The sequence below is a fragment of the Bacillus rossius genome, chromosome 6 (assembly GCF_032445375.1).
Source record: "Bacillus rossius redtenbacheri isolate Brsri chromosome 6, Brsri_v3, whole genome shotgun sequence".
In the NCBI taxonomy this organism is placed as follows: Eukaryota; Metazoa; Arthropoda; class Insecta; order Phasmatodea; family Bacillidae; genus Bacillus; species Bacillus rossius.
In genome coordinates this window covers 41,513,547-41,527,972 of record NC_086334.1, presented here as the reverse complement: position 1 = coordinate 41,527,972, position 14,426 = coordinate 41,513,547, and the positions used below count along the sequence as shown (strand labels likewise).

At 38.3% G+C, this 14,426-nt stretch overlaps 1 protein-coding gene across 4 annotated transcripts in view; it reads right to left on the bottom strand.

Annotated features, from left to right (window-relative positions):
- The window catches only part of LOC134533091 (keratin, type I cytoskeletal 13), a 115,228-nt gene that overhangs the window by 37,423 nt on the left and 63,379 nt on the right, over window positions 1–14,426 (bottom strand). The window lies entirely within an intron of this gene.

Genomic DNA, 14,426 nt, shown 5'->3' with positions numbered 1-14,426 from the left:
TGTCCCGACGTCAAGTGTATGGACCATTTTGCTTCGCTGAAGCTACCGTAACACAGGTGGCTTATCTGGATATGTTGAAAGAATGGCCCTTTCCCCAATTAGTAGAGGGTGAACCTGTAAACTTTATTTGGCAAAAGGATGGAGCCCCTCTCCTAAGGAATATCTTTGTACGAGAGTGGTTGAACGTCGAAGTCCCTGACAGTTGTTTGGATGCGTGCCATAAACCTAAAGATGCACATATTTAACATTTGTAAGGAAAAACTAGGTTAGTTTATCTTCAATTTGATGCATGATTTGTTTGCAAATAGTCTAAATTAAACTGTTATCATATACCACTGAACTGTAATATCCTTTTATGAACATCTTTTATTTAAGGAGCCCACCTAGTTAAGGGTGTATTTGTGTTATTGAGGCGTGATGATAAGTGCGACACTCTCGGGTGCTTCTAGCGCGGTATCACCTCTAAGCGCAAGGTTGTGTACTGGCAGGCAGTCTTCTCGTCGTGCATAGGACAACTAAGATATTTGAGTGGTAACCGTAACATCATATGGCGGAGAAATGAAGGTTAATGTGTAACGCAACTTCCGTGAGTGCTTTCACATGTATCTATCGGATGTTTCATGCTAGATATTATTCGGAAAACACGTTTTAGCCATATTTACTATTATAAAAAATCCATTTTAAAAACTAAATACGGAAACAAAACTACTCGTACACACTCAGCGTTTTCTTAAATATTTTTCGCAAGCAAACCTCACTCAGAAAACGTAATCAGTTTTAAATTCGCGTGTTTTTTTTCTAAAGCTCTTCACACCTTATATATGCTCAGATAGGCGAGTCCCTTAGTAACGATATGGTGGCAAAATTTGGAACGAGACATAAAGAAAATGAAATAACCAAAACTAAGTGTTAGACCTAGTTTTGACCCTTGAGTTCCTACTGTGATTGGCCCATAGTTTATGTCGAGGACTCTGGGCCAATGAGAAACCCTGAACAAAGAAGTGTCGGATGACTGGCAACCAAATGAACACATCTTTCGAGTAAGCAGCCAACGAACAGGTGGCATTTGTCTCACTGTGGAGTCTCTCTTATAGGTCGTTGAAACCGAGAATATTTCCAATCCATATTTTCTGCATGTCTCTTTACAGTCGGAATAGAGAAATTAATTGTTACTTTTCGCTCTTAGAAAGCACGGTCATGTAAGATGTGACATTTTAATTGATTTAAGAGCATTCTCTGCCACATAGTGACAGAACCGCTCTAATTCTGAATGTTCTTTCCCAAACAATAAACAAATCTTTAAAAAGATAAAGACGTCATTTAAAACAGCGATATATGATAAATAAGATACTAAAATTGTGAAAATTAGAAAAAAAACTTTCATTCAGTATTTTAAAACACCAAGGTACACTACGAATAATAAATCAAATTACTGGAATCAAAGCCCTGACAGTTTGCGAGATTTCAGCCAATTATTTCAAAATTTCTTTTATTCACGGGTGAGCGATCCGGCCACGCAGCCACCACGGTTGCATGCCACGTATGCCAACTGTTATCAAAAAATAAAAACCTCAGCACTCTCGACAAAAATATCGTTAACAAATTAAAATATTTCCGGGAACGCGATCAACTACGGTGCATGACTAATTTTTAACAATTCAATTCCCTTAACTATACAATTATTGTGTTTTTTTCCAACTAAAAATCAGTAATTACTACATAAGCACTGATGGAGGAAATTGCGAGAACTAGGCTACTTTCTTTCCAATCTGTTTTTAACATTCATATCCTTACCTTTGTGAATTTTACAAAACAGAATAATTATACTTATGAATGTCAGTCTTTTACTGACAAAGTTAAAATTTCTAAATTTATAACAGGTTTTTTTTTGCTATGAAATCAAACATTATTTTCCATATATTGACATGTAATCTCTAGATAAGTCGCGAATTAACCTTAATGTGTTCAGACCAGATAGCATTAAAGCCAGGGCCCTCCCTTAAACTTGTTTTATTTGAGATTGACAATTTGAAGTTAATTTTTATGAGAAAATTGTACTGGGAAATTTATGTATGTACTTTTCAGAACGCATTCTGTAGTGGTGACAAATTTAATGATGTTGACTGCGAAACTGTTTCCAATACATTTATAATTTTTTTTCGTCTGTGAAAATAAAATGACAGAGGTTTGTAGTCAATAATAAATACTTGTGTTATCGCTATATAAACATTTTGTAAAGTGTTGTAGTTAAATGCTGAAAAAATTGCCTGATTGCACCAACACCCCGTCTCGCAGTCGGGCGCGAAAATGTACGAACCAGAAGGCCCGCATCCGCCATATGGTGTTATCCATAGCTATTGATAGTGCTCCCTCGCGAGCGACGGAAATACGCCCAGAGCACCCACGGAAAAAAAAACACCACACAAATGTTGCAATGTCCCGTTAAACAGCTTGGTACCCAACACAAACAGAGCACTCCACGAAACCGCATTTTGTGCGCAAACGCACGGCCCGAGTTGCATGACGCTATATGATGCTCTATGATTCTATGCTCTTTTTTTTTTAGTATCGGTTATAAGTTGCAACGTTTTAAATTGGCTGGTTGCCCGGTGGCAGATGGCAGTAGCTTGGTGAGCCAAGTTTTTTTATTTCCCAACAACGTCAATATCAATACCTGCTCTACATTTCATTACAGCTACCACTTCACTAAAAAATAATAATTTTGAGATACTTAAAATGGTTAATTGTGAGATAAACGAAAAACGCGACAAAGAAATTAGTATGTGTAATTTATGAGGTAATTTATTTTCGGTTCCAATTGCGTTTAGGTTTTCGAACATTTTGGAATTTTAAAACAATTTTCTAGTGGTGAATAAAGGGGGTGAGATGACAGAAGATATTAATTTTAATTTAATAAATGCTTACATAGAGCGTGTCCCATAACTCAACGTCAAACTGAGAACAGTTGATAGGCCAGTAAATTACGGCTTAAAAAAAAGGACTCAAAAAGTGTCATAGTTTTCGAGTTATAGCCTTTCCTTTTAGTTTTTAAATTCACACGTCACACCAAATTATTAGATACAGCATTTTTGCTTCGCAGTCATAAAAAAACACAGCTATTGATAACAGTTCAAAATGAAATCAGACATTCTATACTTTGGGTAAAAAAAATTATTTGCACGACTTACGCAACAAAAATTAATAATCGGGTAGTTTGACTATTTACATTGTGAAAAATAATTACTCTGCTAACTTAGCAAGTTATTTACTTCAAATGCCATATTTTCAAATAACTTTCTAAGGTAGCAAATTAATTTTTTTACATCATGTGTAGTTAAATTCACGCGACTACAAATTTCTTGCCAAATAATTATTCCAAGTAATTTTTTTCCCTATTAGTATAGCATGTTTGATTTTTTTATTCAATTGTTATCAATAGTAGTTTTTTTAGTTATAGTATATGATAATTTGGTGCTGGATGTGGATTTTAAAACTTTTGAGAAAAAAAAATGCCTTTAGCTCGAAAACTACATTTTTTGAATCTTGGTGATTAGTTGGCCTGCCAAATGTTTTTGGCTTGACATTGAGTTATGGGACATTCTGAAAATACAAATATGTTCATTAATTAATTATGTGAATTTTAAACATGAAATTTGTAGCCTCTACCCTGAAGGTCATCACGTTAAAATAAGTTGCGTGAAAATGTGAATGCATTGAAATAAAAGGCGCCAGGTGTAATTTTCCGAACGCTGTCATATACTCTCTGGGTGACACTATATGATATTCACGCGTGATTCTACGTTGGAAACTCTTAAGAGATTACACACTTGGAGAATCTCATTCACGACAGCAATTAAAACATAGAAACCGATGCGTGAGGCAAAGAGTGAAAAACTCTACTAAAACAAGGCTTGTTAGAACGTCCGTTAAATCTAACTATATAATAAATAAATACCTGAAATCAATATATAGCTTTATAAAAAGGAAAATGACCAATTTTTTTCACCTCATTGATTTTCCAAAAACGTAGGCACAGCTTGCAATAGTGAATTCATATTACTTGAAAGTTTCGACAAGGTATAAATATAAGCTTATTTAGGATACTTGTCGAAGTAAACATTCGTATATATGACATTTGTAATCGCCCAATTAAACGAATTTTTTTTTCCTATGGTTGCAGGCTGAATTTTTTTAGTAATATAAAAATGAAGAAAGCGTGGAAAGATATTATCCACGACGTCCTGTCAAATAAAAAAAAATTTAAATAAGAACTCGTTTAAATGAATTAAAAAAATGTTTTAATAGCCACACGAAATAATCTGTGTTGATAAGGTACAAATTTTTAGTATCCACAAAAAGGTTTTTTTTTGTAAGAGCAAGATTATTTGGCTAGTAAGATCTAATTTTTGGGAACTTCTACCGTAACGAAATGTTGACGAAATGTCGTGTGGAGTGCCACGGAGGGCAGGACGCAAGGACGCAGCGACGGAGCCTACCTGCCCGACGAGCCACTCGCAGCTGTGGTCGTCGCGCCACACCACGACGGCGGGCGGCCGCCTCCAGGCGTCCCTCATGGGCGTGCGGCGTCGCGGCGCCAGCGACCGCGTCTGGCCCGGGGGGGAGGACCAGGACCGACACGGTGGAGGGGGAACACCCACTTCCCCTCCTCTCCAGGCGCGGGCGGAGAGCAGACCAGGGTCGGGGGAGGGCGATGAAACAGTCCAGCAGCTCGCTGGTGCTCTTCTAGCGCGGGGGTCTCAAGTCTCCTCGTCGCGCAATGAGCGACTATGAGATATGAGCGGTAATAATACCATCATACGGCGGAGAAATGGAGGTGAAGATGTAATGCCAGTCCCTTGAGTGCTTTCAAGAATCTCTACCAGGAGTCTCATGCCTAAAAAAAATTACTCTGAAAACACGCGTTTAAGAAACTACGGTACAGTTAAAAAAAAACCAAATACGGAAACAGAAGCTTTCCCGCCTTCAGAGTAATCTTGAATGCCTTTTTTGTAAACAGACCCCACTCTGATATCTCGAGCAGTTTTCGAATGAGTGCCCAGGCCAGCATTAATGCTTACGGAGTCATCAAGGCTAGATCTTACTCGATGATTTGGTTATTTCGTTTTATTGCCACTAATATAATATGAGGGTTTTCTCCGTAAAATTCTATTCCGTTTGCTCTCTTGGATTTGTGTTTGGGTCGTAAAATTTGACACCCGATGTTTACTGAACTTGATTTTCCGAGCTGTTAGAGGCCACGCAAGCGAAAAAATTGATCACTATTGGGTAATACCAAGCAATTGGGGATGGAATTCGACATGGAGTTTCCCGCCCGAGGCATGGTATACATGGATGGAATGCACTTCCGTCCAGCCTGAAAGAATGCGTGAGGTGAGGTGAGATGGGGGTGTGGAACAGCTTCGGAATGATTGAAATGGGAGTACCCCGAGAAAACCCACGGGCCACGACAACGTCCACCAAGCTTCTACGTTGCGAAAAAAAAAATTCCGGGTTCGACCGTGGCGAGTATCAGGACCGGGTCTCCTTGCTCGAAGGCGAGTGACTGTCCGCTCGACCTTTGTGCCTTCCTCGGCGGTGTCAGGGAACTATCTAGCACTGGCTGACTGACAAAACACAGCTTTGACCGGCGGATGTAGAAGCATGGAACTTTTGCACAATAGTTTCAAGAAAGGATTTTTTTTTTTTTTTTTGGAAATTCATCCCCTAAGGCGGTTAAATAGGGGATGAAAGTTTGTATGGTCATTTTAGAAGTAAGAAACATGGAAATGGGTGTTTAGAATTCTGTTTATGAATATAAGTTCAGATGTACAATGCGTTTTTGGCGATTCATCAAAAAATGAGGAACAAATGCTTTCCCCTCGGGCACACGACTAGTACCTACGTTAAGAAAAATTTCGAGACGAAGTATTGTACAGAAAAAATAGTTGTATTTTTGATCAATTTGCATCGGAACGCGGGGAGAGAGGGCAATAAACACGGCCGCGTCCGCACGGCATTGCGTAACCTCGGGTCGGCCACCCTGAAGCCTTGGCTGCGGGCCAGGGTGGGCGACTGCTTCCCCCCCCCCCTCCACGCCGACGCCAGCCACATCCGTGCATCATAGCGGCCAAGTTTCCGGCAGATCTCGCTGCAACACCCCCCACCCCCCTCACGGCGGCCTGCGGGAGCCCGGGGGATCTGGTTTCTTCCGCCGAACTGTCGCGGCGGCAGCGGAACTTCCCTGCAGCCGGCGCGGGCGACAACTCGTCTGAGAAATTTAACGTTTTGCGTGTAGAAGATTTGTCCCTTGAATAATTGATCATTGTAAATATTGCTATAGAGGATTTTCCCTTGCTGTAAGTTTCGTGAATATTACTAATAGTTTCATGTGACGGAGTTTCTTTTTGAGGGACTAGAATAATATTGGTTGAGCCCAAGTTAATATTTAAAAAATTATAACACTGAACGAACCAAGCTGCGGTACGGTATAGTTAAAGTTGCTGTGTTAATGGCGTTAATTGTTGATGGTTTCTTGACTGTTAAAGAGTTGTGCTTAGTTATTACATTCGAGGGGTTTTGATGATTCACAGGTTCGCTCGAATATAACAGCGTAACAGCTGAAACCTCATCTTGTCACGCATACACACACACACAAACTATGTACAAGTTTAAGAGTTATCACTTGCTGTTAGTCCAGTTTAATATCTGTCTTGTATTCGCAGAGCGATTACGTGTTGCACAGAGCAACACTTCTGTATGAAGCCATTGTCATTTATAATACGAAGAGTTCACTCTTTGTATGCCCATACTACATTGTTATTTTAGTGTCAATAAAACTAGTTATTTCTTTGTACCTCGCTACTTTCATTAAGTAAGTCCTTGTAGGGCATTCCTATTAATAATAGGGGTCCTAATTTCATAAAGGTTATTTTTAATTATTATTTATTATTTTGCATTCTTTAGTTTTTTTCCTGTGACAAACAGTGCAAAACTGCAATGGCGTTTGTCAAAAATTTGTATAAAATTAAAATTCCCAATCGCATGAATCATTTAAAAAACGGAATTTAAAGATAAAAAAAAACATTATTCATGATTCTTAGGTTAGGATGAATTTACTAGCTCCTCGTCGATGAAGAAAGGCAAGAGAGGTTAATTTGATTAGCTAGGGTCTCCACAGTCATGCATATACACAGGGGACGAAGGGACCGCCATGATCACATCGGGTTCCGAACCACTTGGGTGCCGACTTAATGCTCGTAGTTGTGAGTGATTTTGGGGCGCTGGGGTCGAACCCGCGACCCTTTGCCAAACGAGCGCAACGCTTCGGCGGATCATCGTTGCATTTATTAATCAAAATAATATTTCTCGCTGATGAAGTTTTTTATTACTAATGAGTGCGACCATGTGCTTTTCGCGAAATTTTTTTCCAGACCAGTTGTGTGTTAAATATTTGTAGCATTTAACTGTGTTTTTCTTGGTTAACTGAATTTTTAGGTGAATGTCCACTGTCAGCGCACCAATGACAGCCATCAGGCGCGGAAGCAAACGCGTTCTGAATGGCTCGGTCAATTAGGGCAATGGAATCTCTTGCAGACAACCGCCAATCACGAAGGGAACGATCGTTAGCGCAGGCATACCTCATTGCAGTCTAACGAACAATAAAATTATTTCGAGAAAAATAAATGCCCTTGCCAATCAGTAGGGACACGATTATAAGGAGAATTGTGGTCAAACCGTAATAACAACGAAAAGCATGTCAATGCGTCATAATTAGAGTCCCGGAAATTTCGCGGATTTCTCTGGCCTCAGGATAGAATTCAAAGTTATAGGTGTGCTCGAACCATGTTTACTTTCCCATTGGTTGATTTCTTAGCGAGAAAATTTTTATCCTTGTTATTTGGCACTACCTGATTCGCATACTTCTCTCCTAGCTGGACATCGTTGGCTCACGGTCGTAGAGGGGCGTGTCCAGATAGCTGCGGTCCAATCATGAACACAGTGCGACAGTGTGGAGGTTTGCATTCTAGCTTGCGACTAAATGAATGCGCGAAAATTCCGTGGCTCTAATCATAATATAACACCGACATGCAATTTAATTCGCCACATATGACCAAAATGCATCTAAAATCGCAAAATAATCGGCATTTTAAATCAAAACTTAACTACATGCCTAATACTATACGTATACTATATAACTTAAAGGTATAATCACAATAACAGAATTGATGTTTAACGGAGATATTTTTACACGTAAAAGTTTTCAAATTGATCTTTTTTGCGGCATATGGTCGAGCTGAATTAATTTGCTAGTTGCTTCATGCGAGGGATAACTTAATACTCCGTGAAAAATCTGTGAGATTTCGTATTGCTACATCTTGATTATAATCTGTGTCACAAACTAATAAAAAATACCCATGTGCTTTACAACACTTTTGCACTTGACTTTAGGAAATAGCTAACTAAAGTACATAAAATTAATTACCTAGACTAAAAATGACCTCAGTTTTTAAAAGGAAATTCAGTGGGAATGATTCACTGATTCATCCTCAAATGTGCTCGTTGATGCTATTTACTTTAAGAATCAGCGGGATGAACATATGCAGATAGTTATGCTATAGGACATAAACATAACATATTGCTATATTAGTTTCTGCTACAAGCATTATTTAAGTGGCGAATCTTGTCACTTAAATCTCAATTAAATACTATCGCCGAAAGAGTGAGACAGATATCCGCGTGAAAGAAAATAAAATTCAGAGTTAATGTTTTCACAATTCATAATACACTTGAGATTTATTTTCTTACACTGAAGAACAAAAATCCTAAAAAATTATTCATTCTTAAAAAAAAAAACTTTCTTTCTCATTACATTATTCACAGCACTGAACATGTGCTTTTTAAAACTCGAATTTCCCCATCGTGAATCAATTATCTTCGTCGTTCATCCGTCTACACGCATCTTTAAAATGTAGAAAAATTCATTTTATCGTGTAATGATTAGATGACATATCTTGCAAATAATTCACGAGTAAGTATAACTACATTTAGGCACTTAAAAGAATGTTTCAACGTGATGTTAGTAATTTAAAAGACTGAAAAGTCAATCGGAAAAAGGAAGAACTGATGAATGTCCTTTCTTGTCAACAATAAATACAGACACCATGTGTAAACTCAACATACCTATCTCTGATAAAATTTAAATATGTGGGATCGTAAATTTTATTGGTTATGGTACATTCGCAAAATTACTGATTGTAAATCAAAACAAAATTAAATAATCATTTTCCAACACTGACCTCGTAAAAGGGTCTATAACGAGTTATAAAACCATGGTTTACAAAGTTTCACATTCCTATTGTTTTTTTTCTAAGAGCAGTCTTATGGTTGATAAAATATTTGGGCTTGTTTCTCTTATACATTTTATGTCATGAAGCACGTTAAAAAATCTTATAGGAGCTTACAGTATATCCTAAGTACATGAAGTAGTATGGCTTCTGGGTTGTAGCCGTATCCTTTGCGACGACTACAACCCAGAAGTCAAGCTACTTCAGACAATGGCCGTGGAAGCCTGCGAACATTATTATCCTAAGTTCATGTGCATTATTGAAGGTTCAACAGAGAGGGAAGTCTGCCCGCGTGTTCCAGATGCTGCGTTCAGACACGTACGCGCCGGCGGTGTTGTTTGTCGGCTCTGGTCCAGTTCGCGCGACGTGAAATGACCGTGGCTGCTCGCGCGCGGACGTCGAGCCGGCGGCACGAAGCCACTGCAGGCTTCGACGGCAGGCCTGGCCAACTCCCAAGTCGTCCGACATCGCCCCTGGCCATCGCGCGCCGGAGCGAGACATGTGCATACTGTCAGAACTGGAGACGGGGGTTGGAAATAGCGTCGTGCGCGCGGGGTTCTAGCGCGGAGCGGGCGTGGGTGCCAATCCGCACGCGGTGCAACATAATGCGCGAAAAATTTTTCAGAGCAAGCCAAGAATACCGGCCGCATCCCGCAAAAGTTCGCGGGCCAAAGGATGCGGAGCTCCGAGCTGCGCAGCCAGGAAACCGTCCAAGAGAATGCATCGCGCGGATAACGGCACACAGAGATCGAGCCTGTGTACGAAGCCTCTTTTTGAGCGATGACATCGGCGATAGCGCTGGTTCTTTTCCAAGCGGCAAGTCTTGGCACGTCGCGCTCAGCAGGAGTTTGAAAAGACTCTTCTTATTGTGACTTGTAATATATTTTCTTATTCTACCTCATGTGAAACTGCAGACGAGAGCACGACAAAATAGTCTAAGTGGCTTTTTTTTTAAACACAGTAACCCAAATTCAGGTTAAAAGTTTGTGCATTGTTGTAACCCTTACTAATATTATAAATGCGAAAGTATGTTTGTCCTTCTTTCACGCAGCAACGGAGCAACGAATCATGAGTTTTTTTGCACATAGATAGTTTATCGTCATAGACTACACAAAATTATGAAATTCCATTCCTAAGGGAGTGAAAATGGGTAAATTCAGTTTTATAATAGAAAATTATAAGAGGTAGGTCATAGACACACAAACAATGAGTTTGTGTCATTTCTCTATGACCGCTTCACTGGCAACTTCTTAATCCTTCTCCTTGGCGAAACACATCCACTTAGTGAAGCTCGCGGCTGCTATCTATAGTTTAGTTACCTTGAATTTTAAACGTGCTATCGTTTGGTGCGTCCATCACGTCTTGCCTAGGGGTTACCTGCCTTCCCATAAAATGAAACTGAAGATTGGAGTCCCGATTTTACTGATGCGTAGCCTTGATGCACCGAGATTGTGCAATCAACGGGACTTTCTCCCGTTTTTAAAGTGTATGTCCTATAGACATGAAACTCGGTAGTAATGTTCCTTGTATTACGATGTGTTTAGCCCGGGCAACACTGGGTACTTAGCTAGTTTATTGTAAATCGAAATTAATATTTACGTGATTTATGAACTTCTATTTCGGAGTCTGCTTAGAAATGGGTAAATTAAGTGATCTCATTATATCTATTAATCTTTTCGAGTGTATAGTTTACAGCAAATTTGAATGATATTTTCTCCTAGGATTTGCCTCGGTAAATTACTTAATTACTTTAGAAAAAGCATGACTTCAAATGATTATCCAACAAAAAAAAAAACTCAGTGACAAAAATTAACGTCCACTCTCGTGTCATATATATATAATAAATTGTGATTGACCTTAAATCGCATCAACACGCTTTGTTGTTCTTTGCCGTCTCGTAAATGAATGGAAACACATGGTTTGCACTTAAAAATTATCCTTTGTTTTCGCTTGAATTGCAGCTATAGTTGCTAAAAAATAAATTGCCTTTTCCTTGTGTTAAAAATAAATAAATATAGTTTGCCAGATTCTTCTCGCATAACTGATGTAAATTCACAATGCACCGGATAGCAAAGTGGGGTCTAATCAGAGGAAATCAAGAAAACGACACTAAAATCCTTCAAATAAAGCTGTCACAGAGAAAATTGTTCTCGTCAGAACAAAGCTTTCGAGTCACTTAATTGGAACCTGCGATTGATTAGTGACAGCCAGTAGGTGGTTCCAAAACAGATGACCGTGACATGTCTAGTGGTCTGGTGTCTCTGTGACCAGCCAGAGGAACAGCCTTTTTGAAACAATTCCTCCAAAGAGGATGGATGTTTTAAGGGGATGGCTGCTTTAAGGGTATGGCTGCTTTAAGGGTATGGCTGTTTTAAGGGTATGGCTGCTTTAAGGGTATGGCTGCTTTAAGGGGATGGCTGCTTTAAGGGGATGGCTGCTTTAAGAGGATGACTGCTTTAAGAGGATGACTGCTTTAAGAGGATGACTGCTTAAAGAGGACGGCTGTCTTAAGGGGATGGCTTCTTTAAGGGGATTGCTGCTTCAAGCGGATGGTTGCTTTAAGGGTAATGTTTCTTTAAGGAAATTGCTTTTTTAAGAGGAAGAGATTATAACCGATAGACGTGATTTTAGTTTCAACCTGTTTTAGACAATAACAATTATTTGCGTTTGATTTTAAAACTTGTCTTCTCTACAGCTTATTTTATTTTTTAATGGAATTCCTGACGTTAATAGAGATGGCTGGTACAAACAATTTGTGCTGTAAAGTTACTGGCGTTTGGTATTAATTTAATTGTGGAATGATTTCCAATATTATTACATTAGAAATGCTATGGCCTGAAAACGGTTGAAACCATTACGATGCCTTCTAATTACTATCCTTCCCTATTGAAGGCGGTATTCTACTGGTAAAGAAATAAGACTTTCCAAACAACCCAGAGCAACCAGTGACCAGCTCGTCTCTTGCAAACATACACACTGAAATAAACTTTATAATTACGATAATCAGGGAATGATGATTCTGTCCGTTACACTTTGTTTGAAGCGAGAAAGAAATGTGGGCGTTTTAAACGATACCCAAAAGTGCCCGTCATTTCTGAAAACCGCATGAAATAATACTCTACACAGAAAAAAAATTCTGTAAGTTAAAAAAGATTCCTTTGAATACCAGATTCCAAAATAGTTTGTAATTATACAAGAAAGCTATTGTAGCTTTGTTCAAAACATGGTTAAGTTTTTTTGTATAGAGTAAAATTTTTTCTCGAAATAATACTGAGTATTTGCTTCAAAAATTGGAGCATAATTTTAAATTTTATTTTACGTCTCATTCAAGCATAATTAGCTAAACCATGGAAAAGATAATTGAATTTTCAATAATTGGAATTCATTTTGTTTTCTTATGCTTATTAATGTGCGGAGATAATACTGGATAGCCATATCGGGACCGGTTTACAACTAACTAACTAACTGTTGGAGGGAATGAGACAACAAAAAAGCATGAATTCCTGAGTAAGAATCAAACATAGTATTACTGCAAACATTATTTTGCTGTGATACAGTTGTTTTCAGGTAAATGTACTAATTTACTAGTAGCTGTAATTTTACATGAATATTTGTTCTATTGTACAGAATGTATAATTTAATAATTGCAAGTGGTGGAAGAAGAGTGGGAGGCACGAAAATAAACAATACACTACCCCCTCCCCCCAACACCAAGAAAATTATGCTACGTTTATCACCAAACAATGATAAATCGATCTGCGTATCCGAACATAGGTCACCTCCACACGAGGCTACCACCGCGGCCCTTCAGATCAAAAGTGTACAATTTTTAAGTGAAACTTCTTCACAGCCGATAGGGTAATTCAAGGCGATGATTCATCAAAGTCTAACGAAGAGTGAAACGCTCAAGAGTGGGGCGATCGATGGCGGAGAGTGGGAGGGAAAGGAGGTGATCACGAATCAAGCAGAGTCAGATGACTGTAAGACTCTTTGCCATTTTTTTTTCATCGCATGTCTGTTGCAATATGGTGAATCTCCTGTGTGAAAATTCATTGTGTAATTTATTGTTTGGTTTCATCGAGCAAGTGAAATGTTAAATTTTTGGTTTTATCTTAAAAGTGGATTATGCAAGTGTGTGAAGTTTCAATTCTAATGAGAGTCCATATTTGTTTATGTGTAAACATCTCAGATCTCGGTAACCGGTATTTAGTGAGAGTAATTACGTGAATGGAAGGTAAGTCGCATGGAGACCATATATGACCACGGTGCTGCCATCTGTGGCGGATGGCGTGAGACAAAGTTCACAAAGCCTAATAGAAAATTTATTGTAGTAATTGTTTGATGAATTTCATCAAAATGAGCAATATTTTAACAAAATTCCTTGTCGAAAATGAGGTTCAAAGCCGGGATTTATTATTTTAAAAGTCTTTTTCGCTTTCATCGGATCCGTTTTGTAAGGTTACAGTAATTCATAGAAATAGCCAAAAAAAAATTGTCTTTGCATAAAGGCAGTTTCTGTTACAAGTGTTTCAGTATTAATTCGTATTCTTTACTAAGGTAATGTATATTTTGTCTATGGCAGATTTTTTAAAAGCATGTAACTAGGGAAATTGTTTGGTTTTTGAAATGTGAAGAAATATTTCATGCTGCCTTTATTTAAAATTTGTCAATTATATTAACATGAACATGTGAATGGTGAAAGAAGTAAATGTCTGCTATTCCAAACATTTATATTACATATCAAACTTCATAATTAGCAGAAAATCATGACATGATTAGTGATATCAGTTTGACTGAGAGTGGGAGAGTGCGTGAAAAAATACAGATAAAAGTATGCTTCACTATTATAATGCTTGACTTGATTAGTTAGATTATACCTTGGTTGAAGTGAATTTGCTGCATTTTATCATAAATATATTAACGATATTCTCAAATATATGTTTAGAAATGTAATGAATACAGAATTATTGGATTATGTAGATTAGCAAAAGCCTGATAAGTAAGTGTTCAAGAATTATTTCAACCTGGATTATAACTCAAAAGTTCTGACGATGGTCTCATGTCGGATTGAGAAAGAACCAA